General features: G+C 38.4%; 1 protein-coding gene across 3 annotated transcripts in view; it reads left to right on the top strand.

The window, feature by feature from the left end:
- Positions 1-19532, top strand: part of ESRRG (estrogen related receptor gamma) — a 390646-nt gene that overhangs the window by 149354 nt on the left and 221760 nt on the right. The window contains exon 2 of one of the 3 annotated variants that reach the window (XM_086743706.1): positions 801-859. The exons of the other annotated variants lie outside the window; for them this stretch is intronic. The gene's annotated coding sequence lies outside the window, so the exon portion shown is untranslated. The remainder of the gene's footprint in view (positions 1-800; positions 860-19532) is intronic. 3 annotated transcript variants of the gene reach the window in all.

A 19532-nucleotide genomic window follows, 5' to 3' on the forward strand; every position in this document is an offset into this window, starting at 1 on the left:
CCGCTCAGCCTCTGAGGTGGCACTGCTGGTGTCCCAAGGACTCCAATGTTTTTTTAAAAGTGCTGGGTCTCACCAAGGTCTCGGCAGCGGGCTTGCCTAGCTCTGGCAGAAGCCCGTGCCGTGCTTTGGGCTAAAATCCCATGTTTTGAAACGCGCTGAGGCCAGCGTCGACTTTAGATGCTCGTATAAGCAAAAAGACTTGGCCTCATAACTCCTCCTCAACCTGCACCTGACGAGCTGCTCGTGGCTGGAGGGCTGCGTTTTCCCTAATAAATTCATTTTTGTGAACCCACTTGTTAGTCAGGCATTGTGCACACTAACTACAGCGAGGGCCCTGTGTCTTGGGCATAAATTACTCTCGCGTGGCACTGTCTCCGAGCAGCCCCCCAGTTATGGATTACTTTGTTCTCGACTTGACAGGAACATAATTAGAGCTGTTGATGAAATCTACCAAATTGTTCCTCCGTGGCCTCAGTGGTCAGGAAATTTGGCTGAGTCGTATTTGTCACCGGTGTAAAGGCTCTAAACACTTCATATTAACTATGTTATTAATGTGCCCTCTAATCTGTCCGTGAATTGGTAACACTTGGAGTGAGCTTGTGCTCTAATAGCACCTTGTGATGAATACATTGTGATGCTGTTGAAAACTTTCTGGAGGGTGGGGAAAAAAAATTAATAAAAAGTGAACATTTCTAGGTTGTTTCTTTTCTCTGTATGTGCATTTTTGTGTTATACAGTTGTTTTGTTTAATTGGAGATTCGTTTAGGCTTTACATTGACAGACCGTTTTCTGTTCTATAGGATTTGCTGACATTTGGGCTGTTTCATTGCCAGAGGAGGCTTTGTGTGTCCCAAAGGAAGTGAGTGATCTGGCCATAACAAATCCTGCCAAAATATTTTAACACCGTTACGATTTTCTAATGCAATGCGTAGTGAATGTGACTAGAAAAGGATGGTGAGTCCATGTAGGGGGTTCGCTCCCTCTCCTCTGCGGTTTGTCTGGTGGAACGAGCACGCAGGAGCTGCCGGGGGTGGTGGGAGACCGCAGCCAGCAGTGGGGGGGGTTGGTTGCCTCCTGAAGCATATCGCTTCAGGCACAGCAACAGCTCACGCTTAATCTTTAAGCCAACTTTTCAAATTTTGGTCCTGCTCTTGAACTTTCTGAGAGTCCAAGGTGTTTAGATACGGTGTTTTAGTTACACTCAATAAGCGCATTTTGGCTGCTGTAATTGTGCGGTAAGTTAAAACATGGAAATGTGTGCTAGGCAGAGATGAGAGAGAAGGCTGAAGGTCCTAGAAGTTGACAAGCTGCTGTCTTAGTAAAACAAGCTCTTACCTTCAAAACAAAGGGCAATCTCATACTTTTGCCATGGTTTTGAAGAACTTTGATGTGGTTCTTAACTATATAAGCAACTGTGCATAGATAAACACAAAAATAAGAATTTTTATATTAGAACACAAAAATAAGAGTTTTCACATGTAGCGTTCAGGGGATGAAGACAATTAGAATCATAGAATCATAAAATGGTTAGGGTTGGAAGGGACCTTCAAAAGTCATCTAGTCCAACCCCCCTGCAAGGAGCAGGGACATCCCTGACTAGATCAGGTTGCTCAGAGCCTCATCCAACCTGGCCTTGAACGTTTCCAGGGATGGGGCCTCCACCACCTCTCTGGGCAACCTGTTCCAGTGTTCTACCACCCTCAGTGTAAAAAACTTTTTCCTGATATCTAATCTAAATCTACCTCCCTCTATTTTAAAACCATTTCCCCTAGTCTTGTTGCAACAGGCCTTACTGAACAGTCTCTCCCCATCTTTCTTGTACGTAACATCTTTCTGACAACGTAATGTTTACCATAGAGCTGGAAGTATGGGAAAACAATAATTGAGATCCCTGAGCTATTCTCTAAAGCAGCAGGTAACTTAGCTGCTGTTTTTCTAATACCTTGGTGATTTGCTTATATTGAATTTAATGCGCCCTGCCCCCCAAAACCACTTCTGCCGTAGCTAAAGTTAATATCTAAGAAGCAATGTAGAATCTAAAACCAGAAAGCAGTTCAAAATGATGGCTGATATTCTGCAGTGAATGCATCTCTCATGCCCAACGTATGCCATGTTTGATTACTCTGGCAATTAGCTTCTCTACCAGGGTAAACTCATGTTTCTTTGGTGGTTGTAAATTCATGTACTTAAGAATAAACAAAGTGGCTGACCATGTGTACCAGCAAGTTTTGCTGAAGGGAAGAAAGGTAATGAGAAATAGAGAAGTTGAGCATGACCACAGCTTTGGATGTTGTTCCACATGAGCAAATGCTTTCACTTCTACCCAACAATTCCAAGTTTTTGACTGGGCTGAGCTATTTGCCCCTGACCTTGTTGTCAGGTGCTCAAATGAACATAAATAAAGTCAGGTCTTTCACTGTTGATGGTGTTTGCCACTTAGATATTTCTCTGTTTGTTTGTCTTTGAATACTGAACAGAATTGCAAGTTCTTATGCTCATCTCGTAAGCCCTCTTTTGGTTTTTACTGGGCTCACTCAAACTGCCTCTTCCCTGTGGCTACTGTACGTGTTATTTCCCGAGTCCCAGGGGCAATGATGCTATTACCAACAGGAGGGAAGTGTGAATCTAGGAGTTAGAACTCTACTTTGAGACTTCATTTTATGATCTTAATATTCGTAAATGAAATGGGAAACTAACTCTGCAGCTTTCTCATGCAAATCAATCTATTTCTAGTAATGAGCAATTTAAGTTTTTTTTTTTAATATGTAGTTGCCATGTCTGGAAATCAGGATCAGAATTTAGGATGCTCAAATTAAGTGTTAGTGCATACAGATATTCTGTTGATTATTCTATTATTAGAATAGAGTAGACCAGTACTTTCCTTAGATTGGTTTCTTTTCACTGGTCTACTCTGTTTTTCTATCTCGGTTCATCTTGTCGAAGTTTTTCTTCTATTCTTTAATTTAACCTTTTAATTAATTTCTACAAAAGCCGTGGGATCTTGAAGAACTTTCTAAATACTTAGATCTTGTTACTTATTTGCAGTGTGTCCAAACCTGAACTACGTTTTCTTTTGTCATAGTCTTCTTTTATCACAGTTCTAAAATGGGATGTTATTTGGGGCATTTTTACTGAAAAGCATGCTTTATACTGTCCTGGCTGTACTTCATCTGTTTTTCTAATATGTATTTGCTACTAAAAAAAAGTCTTTAAATGAATGAGTATTGCATTATCCTTGAATGCTACTAGTTTTCTGGTTTTGGTTTGTTTGTTTGTTTCAATTTCCAGTGGGAATGTCATTATATATGTCCTGTACATTGAAATCCAACTTGTTTCATTCAGTAAACCAAAATGCATTGTGAGCAGAGAACCTCCAAAATTAAGCTTAATCCTGATTTGGCTTTTTCTTTAAGAGTAAGAAGCAAAAAATACTTCTGTAGAAATCAAGGCACTTACTTGAGGGGGAAGTGGGTGCGGAATGGGGGTTTAATATCAGAATTGGGCCCTGGAATATTAATTTGATAAAACTGTATGATCTTACAGTGTCAGCTGTAGAGAGCATATGGTAGTAGACCCTTGTGTTTGAAATCAAGATTCATAGTTAATAACTACAAGAAATAGACTTATCATTTCATAAACACTAGGAAAGAATGTTTTCTTTTCCAAATATTTAAATTACTCAGCCATTTTATACATTAAAACCCAATTATAACTTACAGTGTATTTCAAAGAATTTTCAAAGCTGTTTCCTTTAGGAACTGTCCCTAGACTGATGCTTTAGCACTGAGTAATTCATATTCTCAACTGCATCTCTTGTTTTTTTTTTCTTACAAAATAGGGTTTGTAGAATGCCTGTTACCAGAGCAGCCAGTACGAATGCCAAACAGCCGGTACCAGCAAATACAAATGTGTGTGCACATAACTGTGCAAATGCTCACATGTACAGAGGCAAATCACCCCAGACACGCACTTGTACACAATGTTTGGACAGTTCTGTAAACTCTTTCAGAACATGTGGCGTGTCCTCTAACACTAGTGAACTGAAATCCCAACATGGTTAAATGAGCTTCAGAATATAGCCTAAAAATACTTTACGATCTTAGAGAAAGGAAATAATGACAAGGTTCAAGTAAAAGTTTGTTCCATCACCTCTTTTCTGCCAAGTTGTGCAGACTGCATGCAAAACACATTCAGAGACAAATAAAAATCAAAATGTGCTGCAGGATTTTAGGGAATGAGCCGTACCTGCTACCAAATGGAAAAGCTTCTTTTAAGCACCACCTTCTTGGTTGTGAAGGCCAGCTTAATACTTGAGCTGACCTGGCATACACTGGTGGCATTCTCCTTCTGAAAATTGCATTTCCTCAAACTGCATAAATCTGTGCTTTTTCTCAGAGTGTACAGCAAACCTGTTGTGACAGAGCCCAGCTATGAAGTTGTACGTTACTTGACCCATGTGAAATTATGATGTTTCCAAAAAAAATATACTGTGCAAAGCCACAGAATAATCTTTGATTATTCATTTGGATGCTGATTTCTCAGCAGAAAGGCGTATGTGAATCAGATGACGCCAATCTAGGTCAGGAAATGACCGGTGCAGTTGTATCTAATGTAGTAGCTAGGGAGTGTATTATAAGTACAAAGATCTAAAAGATGCGCGTGACACTAGTGTTGTTACGAGGGTGCTTACCAAAGACATCCTTTTCCTGAGCGTAACAAGCTATTCCCACAGCATTATTTACCTGTTGGGAATCAATAGGATTGTGTTTGGTAAACATTATGTTCCCAAATCAAGGCTTACCTACTCATGGACAGCAAGGAGTTGAAAAAAGAGGTTCCTAAGATGGAAAAATCCTACTTTAAAGGCCAAATAAGAGAGAGAATAAGACTTCAAAATCAGAAACTGCTTTCTAAGGAGTACTGTGAGCCCAGTTTCCCTGTATAGGAAAAAATTAAAGCCGTTTGCTTTAACAAAAAGAAATAAAAGGGTGCTAGGCAACTGCTCAGCCCTCTCACTCTGTATCTTGCAGTGGAGCTGAAGTTGAGCTAAGAGCCTGGTGCTTCTCTCCATGAAGAGACTGTATGAATGGAAGGTTGCAAAGATATTAGGATTTACTAAGTAAAGTCATACTTGTCAATAGCTTCTCTTGCTAGATATTTAAAGTTCAAGTGCTTGTTTGTTTTAGTTAAGTGCTCTGAAGTGCTTTAAAAAGCATTGGCCCATTTATATAAACAAATAGAGAAACTCACTGATAGTCTTCCCAGTCAGAGTGTGTTACCCAATATTTGGATATCCTTCCTTGGGTCTGAAAAAGATTTGCACTAGCAAATTCTAGTACATGTGAGTCTTTGTTAATGGAGTATTGTATTATATTATATTATTTGATCATGGACATTGCCTGTGTTGAAACAGTTTCTCTATCGCGTACAACCATGAAGAAATAGAAGGCAGTCAGTACCTCAGAAACTTATTTATCCAGCACTTAAATGTGACTTGAGAGGAAGAATAAGCTGGAAACCTGATTTCCTTTGGAATATTTGCAGTAGAGAATTAATACTTAAACTTCTCCCATATTTTTCTTCCTCTTACCCAGCTTTGCTAACTCAGCAGTCTTTTTTAGTACTGAGAGTCAGGCAACCAAATTTAAACACATTCTCAAACCATGGCAAAGTCCTGTTCACACACATATGACCGTTCACAGAAAGAAAGGAAACTACCAATGCTAATTGGTAGTGTAAGTGAAGGTTGGGATGGTATTTATGAGCTTCCCCACAGTGCTCCCTACCAGTGTTGCAGTGCTTCCCTACCAGTTGTCCTCGTGCTCACACCTGCACCATCACAACGTTGCTCTTCTGGAGCAGTGTCCTTTAACCTAATGACACTGTTGTGATACTGAAAGTCTAGGAATGCTGTAAAATTCTATATTGAAAGTTATCCTCTTTCATATGTATACAGAAATAAGCATTATTTGCAGGAATCACTGGACGTACCTTATCCAGTAACGTCAAGGCAGTTAGCTCCAGAAGAAGAAATAACTGAATACTATCAGCAACTATCCCTTCAAAATGCAACATAATGTGAGCAATAGGGTTGTAGCTGGGTACTATTGTAAGACTAAAATGGTATACTTAATTTAAAAAAAAAAAGTAGTTTATCCTAATAATGTTGATCAACAGGCGTTTTCTTTTTGCCTACCTCATGTACTGTATGTGAGATTCAGGGGGTTTCGTAAGCAGGTGGATTTACAGCTGTTGCTAATTTAAACTGCATTTAATAAAACACAAGTTTGAAATATCTTACAAATCAGCGAATGTGGCACAGTTTGAAGATTGCTTTTGTCAAGTTTGATTAGCTCAAAGAGAAACCTTTTCTAAATATTGGTTGTGAGATTAATCAGGCAATGTAAGACCTTGAATTATTCTTCATCTCAGGAAAACACCGTAATGTATTATCTCTTTTAATGACCAGGAAAATGTAACTTCTGAGGATTTAAAATTTGTGTTTTAAAGACTGGACCTGAGTAAAAACTTTCAGACTGTTCTTTTTTTAAACTGACTTGTAATTTTCTGTATTATACTTCACTGTCTATAACATATTCCCATATTACAAGCTGATAGTACCAAGATTATTACATTGAAGGATGTTCCCATTATTGACTCCATTCTCAATTAATTATGTTTGTCATGTTTTAATTAGTAGGATTAAAATTTCATATTCCAAATATGTATCTCACATTGCTTGCTTATAAACTTTCTAAAGAAGGTGACAACCATTTCTATGAATGAGTATGAGGAAACAAAAATATTCCTTGGGCACATTAAAAAGCATTTACTGTATTTACAAACACTTGTAGAAAAGCTCTGTGCTTTGGAACAAAGTTTTGAAATTTGGGAAAAAGCTTTCCTGTTATTTTTTAGCCTTCTCTGTAACAAACAGTTGTCACAAATAGTTGTTGTCTTCACGAAGGAGTCATATAAGCACGTGTTATGTCCTGTAAAATGCAGGATGGTAGAAGGAAGAGTTACACTAATGTATTTCAGGCGTACTCTAATTTTCACTGGGTGCCCTTTATTCCTCTTAAATAAATCCCTGCTTCCTTCTATAGCAATTTTTTTTTAAATTATTTTCCTCTCCTCTCAACCTGAAATGATACTTTGTACTTTTACTTAATTGCCCTGTCTTTTAAAACCCTGGTAGGTTTGCAGCAAAGCTTCTGCCACCTGTGCCTTTCAGATTTGATCCAACACAGCTCTGCAGGACATCTGTCAGACTTTCTCCCCGAAGTTCAGTGTCCATTAATAGAGCCTGTTTATTCATCAGATTTTCTACCAGAAGTTTGGTGTTCTTTTGTTTTTTATTTCCTTATACAACTTAACATCTTTCTCACTGGTACAAATCAAATCCTTTCTAAGAATGCTTATTCCTCTGCTTATGTGCTTGCAAAATATATGAACAAGATGGAGTCATTCTAGCCCTGTTGTTGTTGGACTGTTCCTGCTGATTTCAGTATGGTTGGATTTTTTTTTTTTCCTCCAATCTATCAATAATAATTAGATACCTGTAAGCAGTAAGCACCAATAAGTTTAGACTCTGTGTCAGTAGATGGACATCACAATATGGGCAGGTACTGGTGTACCTGCATAAATCACAGCAGGTTCTTACCGAAGAAAAGCAGGTTCCTTGCCAGAAAGAAAATCTTTCATTAAATATATTTTACATTGGTTGTTTAGTCTGTATTGAGTTAAAACAATAACCTTGCAATTTGAATAGCAATATCAACTGATATTGCAGTTTGGCTAGTAACACACAAGTATGATTTGAAGGGGCTTGGATCAGCACGTCCCTCACCAGGTAGAAACCCAAAGTCCGAGTAGATGCTCAGCAGCAATCTATACTCCTGGCCACTTTTCATGAGACCTGTTACTACAAAATAGCATGTTGCTACATTTGGGTGTTCAGGTTTCAACGGGATGTGGTTGCTCTTTCTCAGCTACCAGGTGGCTTTCCACGTACCATCACCTGTCCTAGTGCTCCTTTGCCTCACTAACAGAGTTGTGACAAGAACTGTCATGGTGGTTGCGAAAGCTGCTTTCTGCATGTGGCCACCATAATTATCACATATAGGCACCTTTATTTAGCAAGTCCACATGTATATTACTCTTGCAAATGTCTTATGTTTGGGTACCTCCATTTCATATCTAACCTGTCTGTGGCATTAATGTTCTGCAACCTAATCATAGAGTTAAACCTGTGTAAAACCCGCTGGGTCTCGAGATCAAGCTTTGTATGTCCATATGAGATAGTACGAATTTCTTCATACTCCTGTTTGGAGGAACATCACTGACTCAGTTGTGGCTTTGCACTACTTGAAAGTAATTCATTAATCTCATGCATGGCAATGGAAGTTCTGTACTGCATCTCCCCATCATCCATCCTCACACACGTTTTCTACATATGTTATCATTATCATCAACATTTGTCTTTTGACTGATGATTTATTTGTCTCTAGGTCTCTGTCTCTTTATACAGTGCTAGATCCAAAATTACATCTGTCTAGAGAGAAAGGCATGATCTCAAAGATTTTATACTGATTCAAAAATTTTATTGCCAGTAACTAAATGTGAAATTGGTTTAAATTAACCAGTAATTATTTAGCATAAAATAGGAAAGAATTAAAAAACAAATTAAGGAAAAAATATACTTTTCCTTGGCAAACTGGACCCCCTCCTTCCAACAAAGCTTTGTAGGAGGTTTCAGTGGTATGAATAAATGTATTTCTTTTAACAGTTTTGTTGTTTAAAATGCTATTGTTTCATCTGAGGTGTGAGGAGATGTGCTAACCTTGTCAATGTGGGTGCAGTAGAGCAGAAATGATAACTGTATATACTTTTTTTTTTTAACAAAAATACAGAGTGAGTGTGTGTGTGAGAGAGAGACAACTTATTTAAATCCTGAATACAGTCAGACCTCATATGCATTGTTAAAAAAAAGCCCTAAAGAATTGCATATGGATTAGGGGGATGAATATTCTATTATTTCAGTCTGTTCTGCTGATCTTCTTATTGTGACTTTGCGCTTCAGAAATCTGCCAGGAATTTGGCTTTGCTGTACTAGGCAGTAATTTTAAATGTGTATCAAGCACTTGATAGTGTATGATTTGCGTGCTGTTGCATTCCCATTCCCTAAATTTTCCACCAATTTATTACTTTTTTCATACTGTTTTAATATTTCAGGATGATGAATATATACAGCATCATTAAAGGTAAATAAAAAATGCATGAAATTAAAAAATGGAATATTAGATGTTTCTTTGCTGTAATCCCTAGGTCCAATAGGAATGAAATGTCTCTGTTCTGTCAAGTAATCCCTAAACATGATTAGGGACCTTGTAGTTTCCACATAGCCCACATAATATTTGTATCGTATAAGCCTATTTATGTAAGGTTTGAGTAAAAGTTGTTATTAGAAGACCTATAAACCTATTTTACAATTCAAAAAGATATGCTTGCCTCTTAATCTCTCTACTTTTATTATTTTGCTGGAGATGGCAATATGTCCTTAATTCATTTTTCAGAATTCTGTTACATCTTTTGAGTACTTATATCATGCATTAACGATACCAATGAAATGTATTTTTAAGACAGAGGACTGAGTTCAACAGTTCATCTACTTGCGTAGCTTCTTCAGTCTGCGTTGGAAGGGATGCACGCCTCTTTCTGGGTCTCTTCTTCAACATCTGGGTTTAATCTGAGCTGGGTGTCAGGAGATGTAGAGTTTTCGGGTTTTTTTTGGTTTTGTTTGTTTGTTTTTTTATTTTGGGGAAGAAGAGATGGAAAGAGAGGATTAATTTTCTCAGTTTAAATCATGTGATGATATGTTGTCAGTGATGCTTTTGGCAGCATCTCAGAAAGTTTTAGATACCAGCTTCTGATTTGACCAGCTAATAGCAGAGTTTTAGGGAGGAAAAAAATAGAAAGAAGGAAAATGGGGAAAAGTTTTGAATGACAAAAGAATAACACAGGAGAGACAATAGCTGTTTCCAGCTATTTCTTGTGACAAAGCTGTGCTGGGGATGCAACAACCCAATGCTTGCTGTTCCCTGCCTCAGCTTCTTGCCTGGGCAGCAGAGATGATGTGGACCCATCTTGTATGTTGTTAGGCTGAATTCCTCAATGCTCAGAGGTATTCAAGTTCCATAGTAACGCAATGTAGATCAATAAATAAGAGCAGTAACTTATATACTTCTGTGGTTTGAGTAGACATTTACTAAGAAAATATTTTCAAATGCTAGTCGGGGTCAACTGTGGCAAATCTGTATTTCCCATAAGAAAATTTGAGGTTTTATCAGCCTTGGGCTATCTATTTAAGAAACCTTGTGGAAATACACCTGTATTGCTTCCACACTGCACTGAAATTTTACTTTTATTTCATTTTCGGCAGTTAGGGTGGCATTTGAGCAATAGCTCTATTCTTGTATTTATGAACTGAGAGAAGCAATACTGCTCACTGCTGAGCCCAGGGATCCTCTTCCAGGAAAACTGAGATCAATAACAGTTATCAAGACCTCATTTATAGGGAGTGTTAAATGACCACAAAGTCCTGATGTTCATCAATTAATTGGGTGTGCTTAAAACCGGTCTGTCTGCCTCCCCACCCCCCGCCCCTGCTCCCAACCTACCATAGTCAGAACTTTTGATCTTTCCTATCATTTTAAACAACCACTTTCGGTTATTAGAATTTCTTTTTAACTGGTGATACTGTATTGCAGTGGTGTCAGTAAGTTAAAAGTAAGTGATGTTTTCCCTCGCCAACCTCCTCCTTCCTGCTAACAATGGAAAGCAGGAATGAGATGATACCTGAGGCTTGTTTTTATGACCCAAACCAGGGAATTACAATTATTATTGCAATTATTTTTGTGTTTTGGTACTCAGCAAGAGGGCTCATGGACACCCCAACCAGAGCAGAACAAATCCTGAAAACTGAAAATAAAAGCCTCACATGCAGATGCATTTTCACATGCCTTTATTCCCTCAGTTTAAGTGGAAAAGAGGGGTTTGGAAAAGAGAGTTTAATTTAACAAAATAATATTATGCTTTCGATCTTAAAATGAATTAATTATTTGGATACTTAACAGCGTAATGTCTTTGAATAATGCTGGTACTTAAGACAGAAAAAAAAAGGTATTATGAATGTGCTGTGTTTGCCTCTTATGATGTTTTTACCAATTTGGCATTTATGGGAAGCAATATCATTGTTGCAAAGTTTCCAAATTGCTTTTTACACAAATCCGCAGAAATTAAATCTCCTTCTTGTTATGAAAATGAAGTGATGTCTTGAGACACTGGTATATTAGCACAAATCTGTGGAGACGATAAGCCCAATTCTGCTTGCAGTTATTGTGTCTCCACTTTTAATAGCTGCAAGAAGCTATGTTGGGTATTGGCTACCGCATGACAAAGTAAATAAGCGTATGCTTAAGTATGGCATGTGAGCAGTAGCAGAGATGTCTCATAGGACCTCTTGTGCTTAAAGTTAAGCCCACGCCTGACCGCTTCCATGGTGAAGAATTTAGCCCACGACGTGGCATAGTGTGTGATGCAGGAATAATGGCAAATTATGTAAATTGGGAGCCTTCAGAGAGAACATCACAAATCAATTTCAAGCTCAAAGAAAATAACGCGAATACAAATTGATGTAGGCCACGTGAAGATTTCAGGAGATGGGGTACCATGTGGTGCAATGCAGATTGGACCAGTTGTGGAGGTTCTTCAGCAAAGCCTGCTGGTATTAAGCCAGTTTTTATTCAGAACAGCTTCAGGAAAGGCTACGCATTTTGTCTGAGATGGCGGGGGGAAACACAGTGGTACAGATTGTACTACCATGAAAAAAAAAGACACATAGTAGAAATCTATTTTGAATAGTAGTAATGCTGAGTTCTGAACAAGGTAACAACTGTGCCTGGCTGGTGAGCGTTTTGCTGGGTCCTCCCTAAAACCCTGCTCAGCCGTAGCTGCCGACAAAGGTGGCGTCAGCAGCGCTGACTTGGGGAGCAACGCATGCCTGTCTGAGGGACTTTTGCCTTGTTAGTAAAAGGCAAATGAAAAAGACGGTCTAACATCTCAGCCCCTTTCCCCATCCCCTTGTATTGCATGGCTCAATACATATCGGAAAGGAACAAACACAGCATGAGTGGGAAGAGGGACCAATTGATGGACAGTCCAGATGACTGGCTTCACTTCCAGGCGAACCACCATTTAGCAGGGCACGACACAGAATTATTCTAACTCATTTATGTCAGAACCATAATGGGTCTTCACAGCTGAATTTAAACTACATAAAAGTGCTGTATGTGATGTGTTTAAATTCATTGACAGAATTAAGGCAAGACTAAGGCAAGTGCACGATTGATTTTTACAAATACCTTCTAATCTAATAGGTGGAGGAAAGCAAGATGGATCAAATTTTAAGACATGAAAACTGATTTACCTACATCAGATGTTTAATGGGATATTTAATTTGATTGCTTCTCCAAAAACTCCTCACAATAGTCAAGCCACTGACTAAATGTCTGTGTAATCAAGGTCTCTGTGTGCATCTACATCTTGATTTCCATGTACAAATAACCAGCAATTAATGCTGCTGGTTGACTGCAGGGAACAGTTTGAGGTTCAAAATGGCAGCTCTAGAGTTTTGGGGGTCTTTTAGCATTATTTCACTATGTTTTTAGAAGTGAGTATAGACAGACTTGTGCAGATTTATGTAAATGAAAAATACTAAACTCAGGTTGCAGAAGGTTCTTCATGGCTATAGCTAGAAAAGGTCTCTCTTCAGCAAGGTAAGATGCTTTTGATTGTGAGAGTTAGGCTCTTTATACTAAAACCAAAATATTAGCTCACTTCTGTGTAGCCTAAGGTGGGTTTATGTTTCCATATTAAAAAAAAAAGTCAGGAAAAATGTTTGAATGGAAGGATGAGAGCAGCTGTATATATTTTATAGCAAACACAAGGCACTGTATACTTTCTTCTTTCTTGAGATTGAACATATTTCTGTGTGGAAAGTCAGCAGTCGCTATTGGAACCTTTTTCTTTTTTTTTTTTTTTATGGGTCTCAATATATATGGAAGACATTAGAATATTGGACTGAGATTCTTGACAATACTGGTGCCTCCCCATTATTTTTACTGTAGTATTTCTACAGTAGTGAATTATCAGTTACGTTAAGTCTTTTTATTTCACATGGCCCAGCTACAACTAAAATTAAAGGTGTTATGCTCAGTCCCTTGCACCACTCATTCTACTATGGGCAAACTTTTGCTGTTTTCTCATAGTAACCTTTACAACGCAGCCGATAAACATTATTCTAGTTTTAATGACTCCCAAATAATGTCATATTTAAATGAAATGCAGTTTGCCTCAGCAGGGTTCTTTGAATTTATGAGCATTTTTGCCCTATATCCTACAATAATGTGACAAATATTATTTGCATTTTTACTGTTTTCTTGAATACTTTTAAACATCCATTTTTAGGAGACTTCAGATTGCTTTTGAACATATTTGAATGCATTTTTAGCTATCACCAAGCTTAAAATAGGAAACCTTTTTCAGCTTATCTTTATTAAACACCTGTAAAAATCAGTGGTATTTCTTTTTTTCTTATAAAGCTTTCTTCCTTTAAAGAATGCCAGAAATGCTGCACAGTTTATTCTAGTATAGGCTTCTTTTCTTGGCAGTAATGGGCAGTAAATGGTCTGGTAATGTCTGTGCGATATACACAGGCATTACCTGCCCGAATGTCATAAATAAAAACTTGAAATTGTAATGTAATGCATCTGATCTTTAACTATAATGAATTAATATTAGAACTTTTAGGCAACTTTTAGAAGATATCATCCAGAATAAAGTCTTATAAATTGATCGTTCTATACAAATGATCATGCTTGCAATAAACCTGTGTTCTAAAGAGTAGGTGGCTAGACACGACAGTGACAAATTAATTAAATCTTCTTACTGAATATTCACTTTGCATTTTTTTAAAGCACAGGGGTTTTTTCTTTGTATGGATTTTTATGGTATTTGGTGTGTGTGGGAGTGTTGTTTGGGGTTTTTTTTTTTAGATAGAATAAATTTTATTATTGGACACCTTTATAACCTAAAGGTGAACTAGCAGCTTAATCTTGCTGTTCTTGGAGGCAAATGTTCCCATGATTTCAGAGTTCTTCATCTTGGGTGGGTTAAGTTTTCTGTTTTCCTTTGATGCTTTTAATTTTTTTTTTTAAGAATGAAAATAGTGTGATCATTTTTAAGGCAATGTTTCATGTCTTGAATCAAATAGAAAAAGAAAATCAATCAAAGTAATACTTGTATCTCTATACAATCACACTAAGACCTCTCTAACATTCACAGTCAGTAGAAGTGGGGTTTTTTTACTGTTGTTATGCTGCAAAAATAACTTATGTGTATGGTCAAAAATCCCAACTAAACACCCTGCACAGAATTTTTGCAAGTTAAACCAAATAATTTAACATAAGATTGCAGTCAGTCCCCAGTTTCCATTTGAGCACTATGCTGCACGTTGGTTAAAATTAGACCTCCTTAATGGACTAATGAGGGAAAGTAGGAGTAGAAACAAGGAAAAGGTGACAAAAGTAAATATGCTTGTAAATAAGGAAATGACATGTTTGATTTTGTGGCCTTTGATCAAGCCCAGGAGTTTATTTTCAAAGGACATTGCGGGAGCCTGGGAAGGGAACAGCCGCCCAGCGTAATTGGAAAGGGGGAAGGTCTGTAGCACGCCGGCTGTCGCTGCTCCTGCCTCTCTGATAAGATTGTAAGAGTTGCCAATATCAGTATTCAGTCTTGTAGCATGTCAAGGCGCTTTCATGTGAACTGAACTGAACTGTCTCTGCGCACTCTCCTCCCGCTCTCCTTCCCAGCGCTCGTCGTCGCATTGAAGTCAGGGGAGAGGAAAAAAAGATTTGAGGATCGCCCAATTTGTTCTGACATAAAGAGATGTTTAGCTCTGTGAAAGGTGGTGGAGGCAGAGTGCCTGACTGACATTTCAACAGGCTGTCTGCTGGGATTGCTCACTTCATGTCCCTTCATTTTCCTGCTGTGTCCTGCGTGAGTGCTCTTGTCTAATCTTCACAGCGAGAGCACCAAGAGTCCCCTGGGCTTCGGTGCTCAACACCTTGTTAGAGGGGGCATATGGAGCCATAGCTCCTGCTTTTGTAGTTGCTTTTGCTCTAATGTTTCAGGCTTGTTTCAAGTCCAAGTAATTATTTTTGACGGGATTTGCTAAAATAACAGTGTGTATCTCCTAATCGCCTTGGTCTTCCCTTGGCAATGCTAGATTTGGGTGATACCAGGTAGAAACACACGGAGGGAAAGAAAATAAAAGACCCCACTAAGTCAAAGCTTTAAGCAGCATTCTGTGCTTTTGTTTTAAATGAAGATGCATTTACCTGCTTTAACTGGTTTAGAAAACAGATGAGAGAAAATACTCATTCAGCAACCAAAAGTAGGTATAACACATTGATAATAAAGCTAAGACAGTGTCTGATCAGGAACTCCATACTAGGACTGCGGGAAGTTTAGTTGTTGAGAGTTTGCTTGCTTTTACAATTCCGAATGCATTGTGATGCATTCTGGCATGACACATCCTGTTACATCACGTCAGGTCAGCCTGCGATGCCAAATAACGCTAAGAACAGGAATTAATGAGAGCTAACGCTTACCTCTTATTGCGGGAGCATTATCAGGTACCTTGTTAGCTGCAGTTCCTATCCAGATTCAGTCGCCCTAAAGCAGAGTTGATGTTAAAGATGTATGTATTATGTTTTTAACAGATAGTTATGTTATTTTTCATTAGCCTTCTCAAAATACATTAATTAACGGATGTGGTTTAATCCTTGTTAAGCCATTAAAAATAATCCATGTACTGCCCTCACAGTCCTCTACATCTTTTTTACAGGCAGTTCTTTTCCTAAAGTGTATTGTTGTTGGTCACAAAAAGCAGAATGAAAAAAAGCATCATCTTCTCTGCTTCCTGCAGATCTAGAGTCTGTGTACTACTATCCCAGAAACACACTGCACGCATTCCATAACACATGGTTGCTCGTCAATGTTTGCCAGTGTTCAAATTTCCATCAATTTCAAATTTTGAATAACTATCTCTTAATCTCATCTCATCCCGAGATTGGGTCACCTGTCTCACCATGTAAGAGACTTCTAATATAAGCTTTTATTCTCAGACAAACTTTTCAAACTTGGGTGCCTAAAGCTGAACCCTTCTCCCTCCCAAAATGCAAGGACAGCTACACAAAACCACTGATCACGAATAGCTGCATGGTTTCCTTCAGCCAGTGGGATATCTGGTTACGTGTTCCATTGGGTAAGGATTGGCAAGGATTTCTTTTTCTGCAGTAGACTGAACAGATGGATATTGACACAAACATTTCTTCATTTCTGTGGTGTCTATAGCACAGAAGAGCTAAACTTATGTTAGTGCACTGTCACAATGTGAGGATGTTCTAAAGATGCCATAGAGGTCTCACCAGCATCCAGGCTATATAGAAGACCAAATTCCAGTTCTCAGAAATTAAAATAACGAGACAATTAACTGGTAAACTTTTGCTGTAGGTAAGGGCCAGATGACATCAGAAAGTTTTAAAAAGTCCTTTGGTGAATCTTGGACACTCAAGAAAAGACTCACATGTACACGAGGATCAGATCTTGTTACCTATTATCCAGCATGACTAATAACTGGGTCCATGCTGTAGCAGATATAATTGATGCCTGGATTGTATTTATGTGAGTGTTGCTGTCATGCTTCATTCCCATTTAAATGTGTCTGTCTTCATTTTGCCTATGAGTTGGAGTCAGTGCAAGCAATCATTAGCATCCCTTAAAATACATATAAAGGAATCACAATGTCTGACATTTTCACTGGGAGAACATTACGGGTGTACTCTGGCACATATAGCCTGATTCTGTCAACTACTGAGATGATAGTTGATGCATGTAGTGTGCAAATTCACAGGAGAAAAGACTGCTTTGGAGGAGACCCAAGCAGGTGGAGGGGGCATCTCTCATCATGGGCCATTTGGAAAAGAGGATAGACTGGCAAGGAGATAGTGCTAGTCATGCCCATCTTAATTGCTCAGGTGTCCCAAACTCCTTTGGACATTTCACTACAAAGAGGCATATTAGCAAAACGTCTCCATACTTCAGGCTGTGGCCCAGCAGTTTGTGATATATGTCTAATTTAAACATGTGAATAATCCAAGAGATGCCTGGGGACAAGTCGTGTAGTTACGCATGTTTAGTGATTTACTGGATTAAATGCTAAGCTGTTTGCTCCCCAGCAAGTAGGTAGACAGTGCATGTGAGACGTTCAGAGGTACACATAGGCAAATGTGCATTTGTGTGTGTGGCTACAGGCTTTCTCTCTTCCTATTTGCTTTTGTGTGCACACACATATTATTATATAATATTTCATCTATATCAAGAATTTAAATATTTTATGAAACTTGTACGTGTCTGTACACATGTAGCAGTAGAAGCCTGCACTGTTACCTCAGGTTGATTGTTTCCAAACAGCTGGTTACAGAAGTAACCATCAATTTAACAGAAGTTGCATTTAATTAAAAATTGACTTAAAAGACAGTGAATGACTCAATGACTCATTAAATTAATTTAAAAATTGACTTAAAGTACAGTAAGTGACTCATTATATTAAGCTGTAGAAAGACACCCAATAAAAAGAAGAAAAAAAAAATACTGTCAGGAAGTTGTAGTTTGGTATCCTGATTTACTTTTCTGAAGACTACGATGGTCTGATTACCAAAAGTGGATGAAAGGACCTCTACCTGAGTATTATGAAATGCTCAAGTAGCAAAAGCATCACCATATAGCAAGGAGCCAAGTGTCACTGAAATATTTCCCTGATTTGTGTATCAATAAATTAAGTTTATAGTAATGATTTAGCTGGGAGATGTTTAGTTGTGTACCTGGATACTATTAATTTACTAGGATTGAGTAACTGTTCTATATGGTGCTAGATTTGTTGAACAAAATGTCTATATGTTAAACAGTTTTCTATGGTATTTAAAAATTGACATTTCAAAGAGTGTAATAGCATAATGAAATGTAAACTGAAAACAGGAATGAGTTAATTAGACTAACGATCCCTTGACTCCTTTATTAGCCAGCTCTTTAGAAATTGGGATTAGCTTTGTTTTCTCTGCTGAATAAAGACAGGAAGGATGATGTTTATTCTAGTAAATGACAGCACCGGAAAAAAAATTAGTGTTTTCCTGTTCGTTGTAGGTTTCATCATTTAAGATAAAAATTTAGCCTTCCTGCATGCATATCTAATTTGGTACACTTTGAGTTCAGCTCAGATTAGAAAAGAGAAAACAATTTAGGAATACCTACTGATTTCAGATCATGATTTTAAAGGTGATCTACTCTATGCCATTTCTGAACTCGAAACTTTAAGATTCTTTCTGTGACCCTGGAGTAGGCTGGGTTTGAATTGAAACAAAGTCTTCAGAAAAGGCAAGCTTGACAACTTTTTTTATCTCGGTTTTGAACACTTAATTTCTCCTCTCTATAGGAGAGTGATTTACACGTCTCTCTTGCTTTTAAGGGCTATCAAGAAGCATGAGCATTATCTCTATAGTGGTTCAAACCAAGCATGCACAGAGAAACAAAATTGTTTTTACGACAAATAGGAGGATTCATAAGTCAGCAGCTGTTAGTGAAACAACATCATTAAAACTTCCAGAGATTCCAGACCTTGCTTTTGGGAGTCGCTCAGGCCAAGCAAAAACTTATACAAAGTGCTGAATTATAGGCAGGAAAAAGAAAACCAGAATTTAAATTGGTAGGAATTAGTAATGATTCACTAAGCTAATTTCTGCCCTCTGTTACCCTCATGTGACAGTGTTGCAGCACGTGCAGCGGAGCCGAGATGAGAGAGGGCAGAGCGGGAGCCGCTGGCAGCTGACTTTTAAGTTTGGATTCTTTCTCATAGATCTTTATCCTGCAAAGTAATGAGCTCCTTGGCTTCCCCTGGAACCTGTCGGTATAGAGGACACCCGGTGCCGTGCAGGATCAGCTCTTTAACAAATGCCTGTGGTATACAAAATTTATCACACAAATGAGGCAATGGAGAGGAGGTAGCAGCAGCTGAGTTATGAAGCTTTTTACTCACAAGCAGGGTTCGTTTGCTATCCCACATGCCCTCGTTAAGTGTTCTTTGAGCACCATGCTGAAGCAGAAGTAATAATACCATTTGTTTGTAGTTTAGTCTTTTCTGGAGGGTGCTTTTGGAGACCTGTGGTGGGGCAGTTTGGAGTTGTTAGAATGTCACCCAGCATGCTTGGGCTGTCACAGGTATTCTCTTCCTTTCTGGAAAGGAGCATCCGATACCTATTGAGTGCTGTCAGTTGTTTCATAGGTGCTACACCGTGGTTCTTTGGCAGGAGACTAGCTTGGTGCTTAACTTCACCGTGCTCCGGGCAGAGGGT

This window comes from Chlamydotis macqueenii, chromosome 3, assembly GCF_036417535.1.
Source record: "Chlamydotis macqueenii isolate bChlMac1 chromosome 3, bChlMac1.mat, whole genome shotgun sequence".
Classification (NCBI taxonomy): Eukaryota; Metazoa; Chordata; class Aves; order Otidiformes; family Otididae; genus Chlamydotis; species Chlamydotis macqueenii.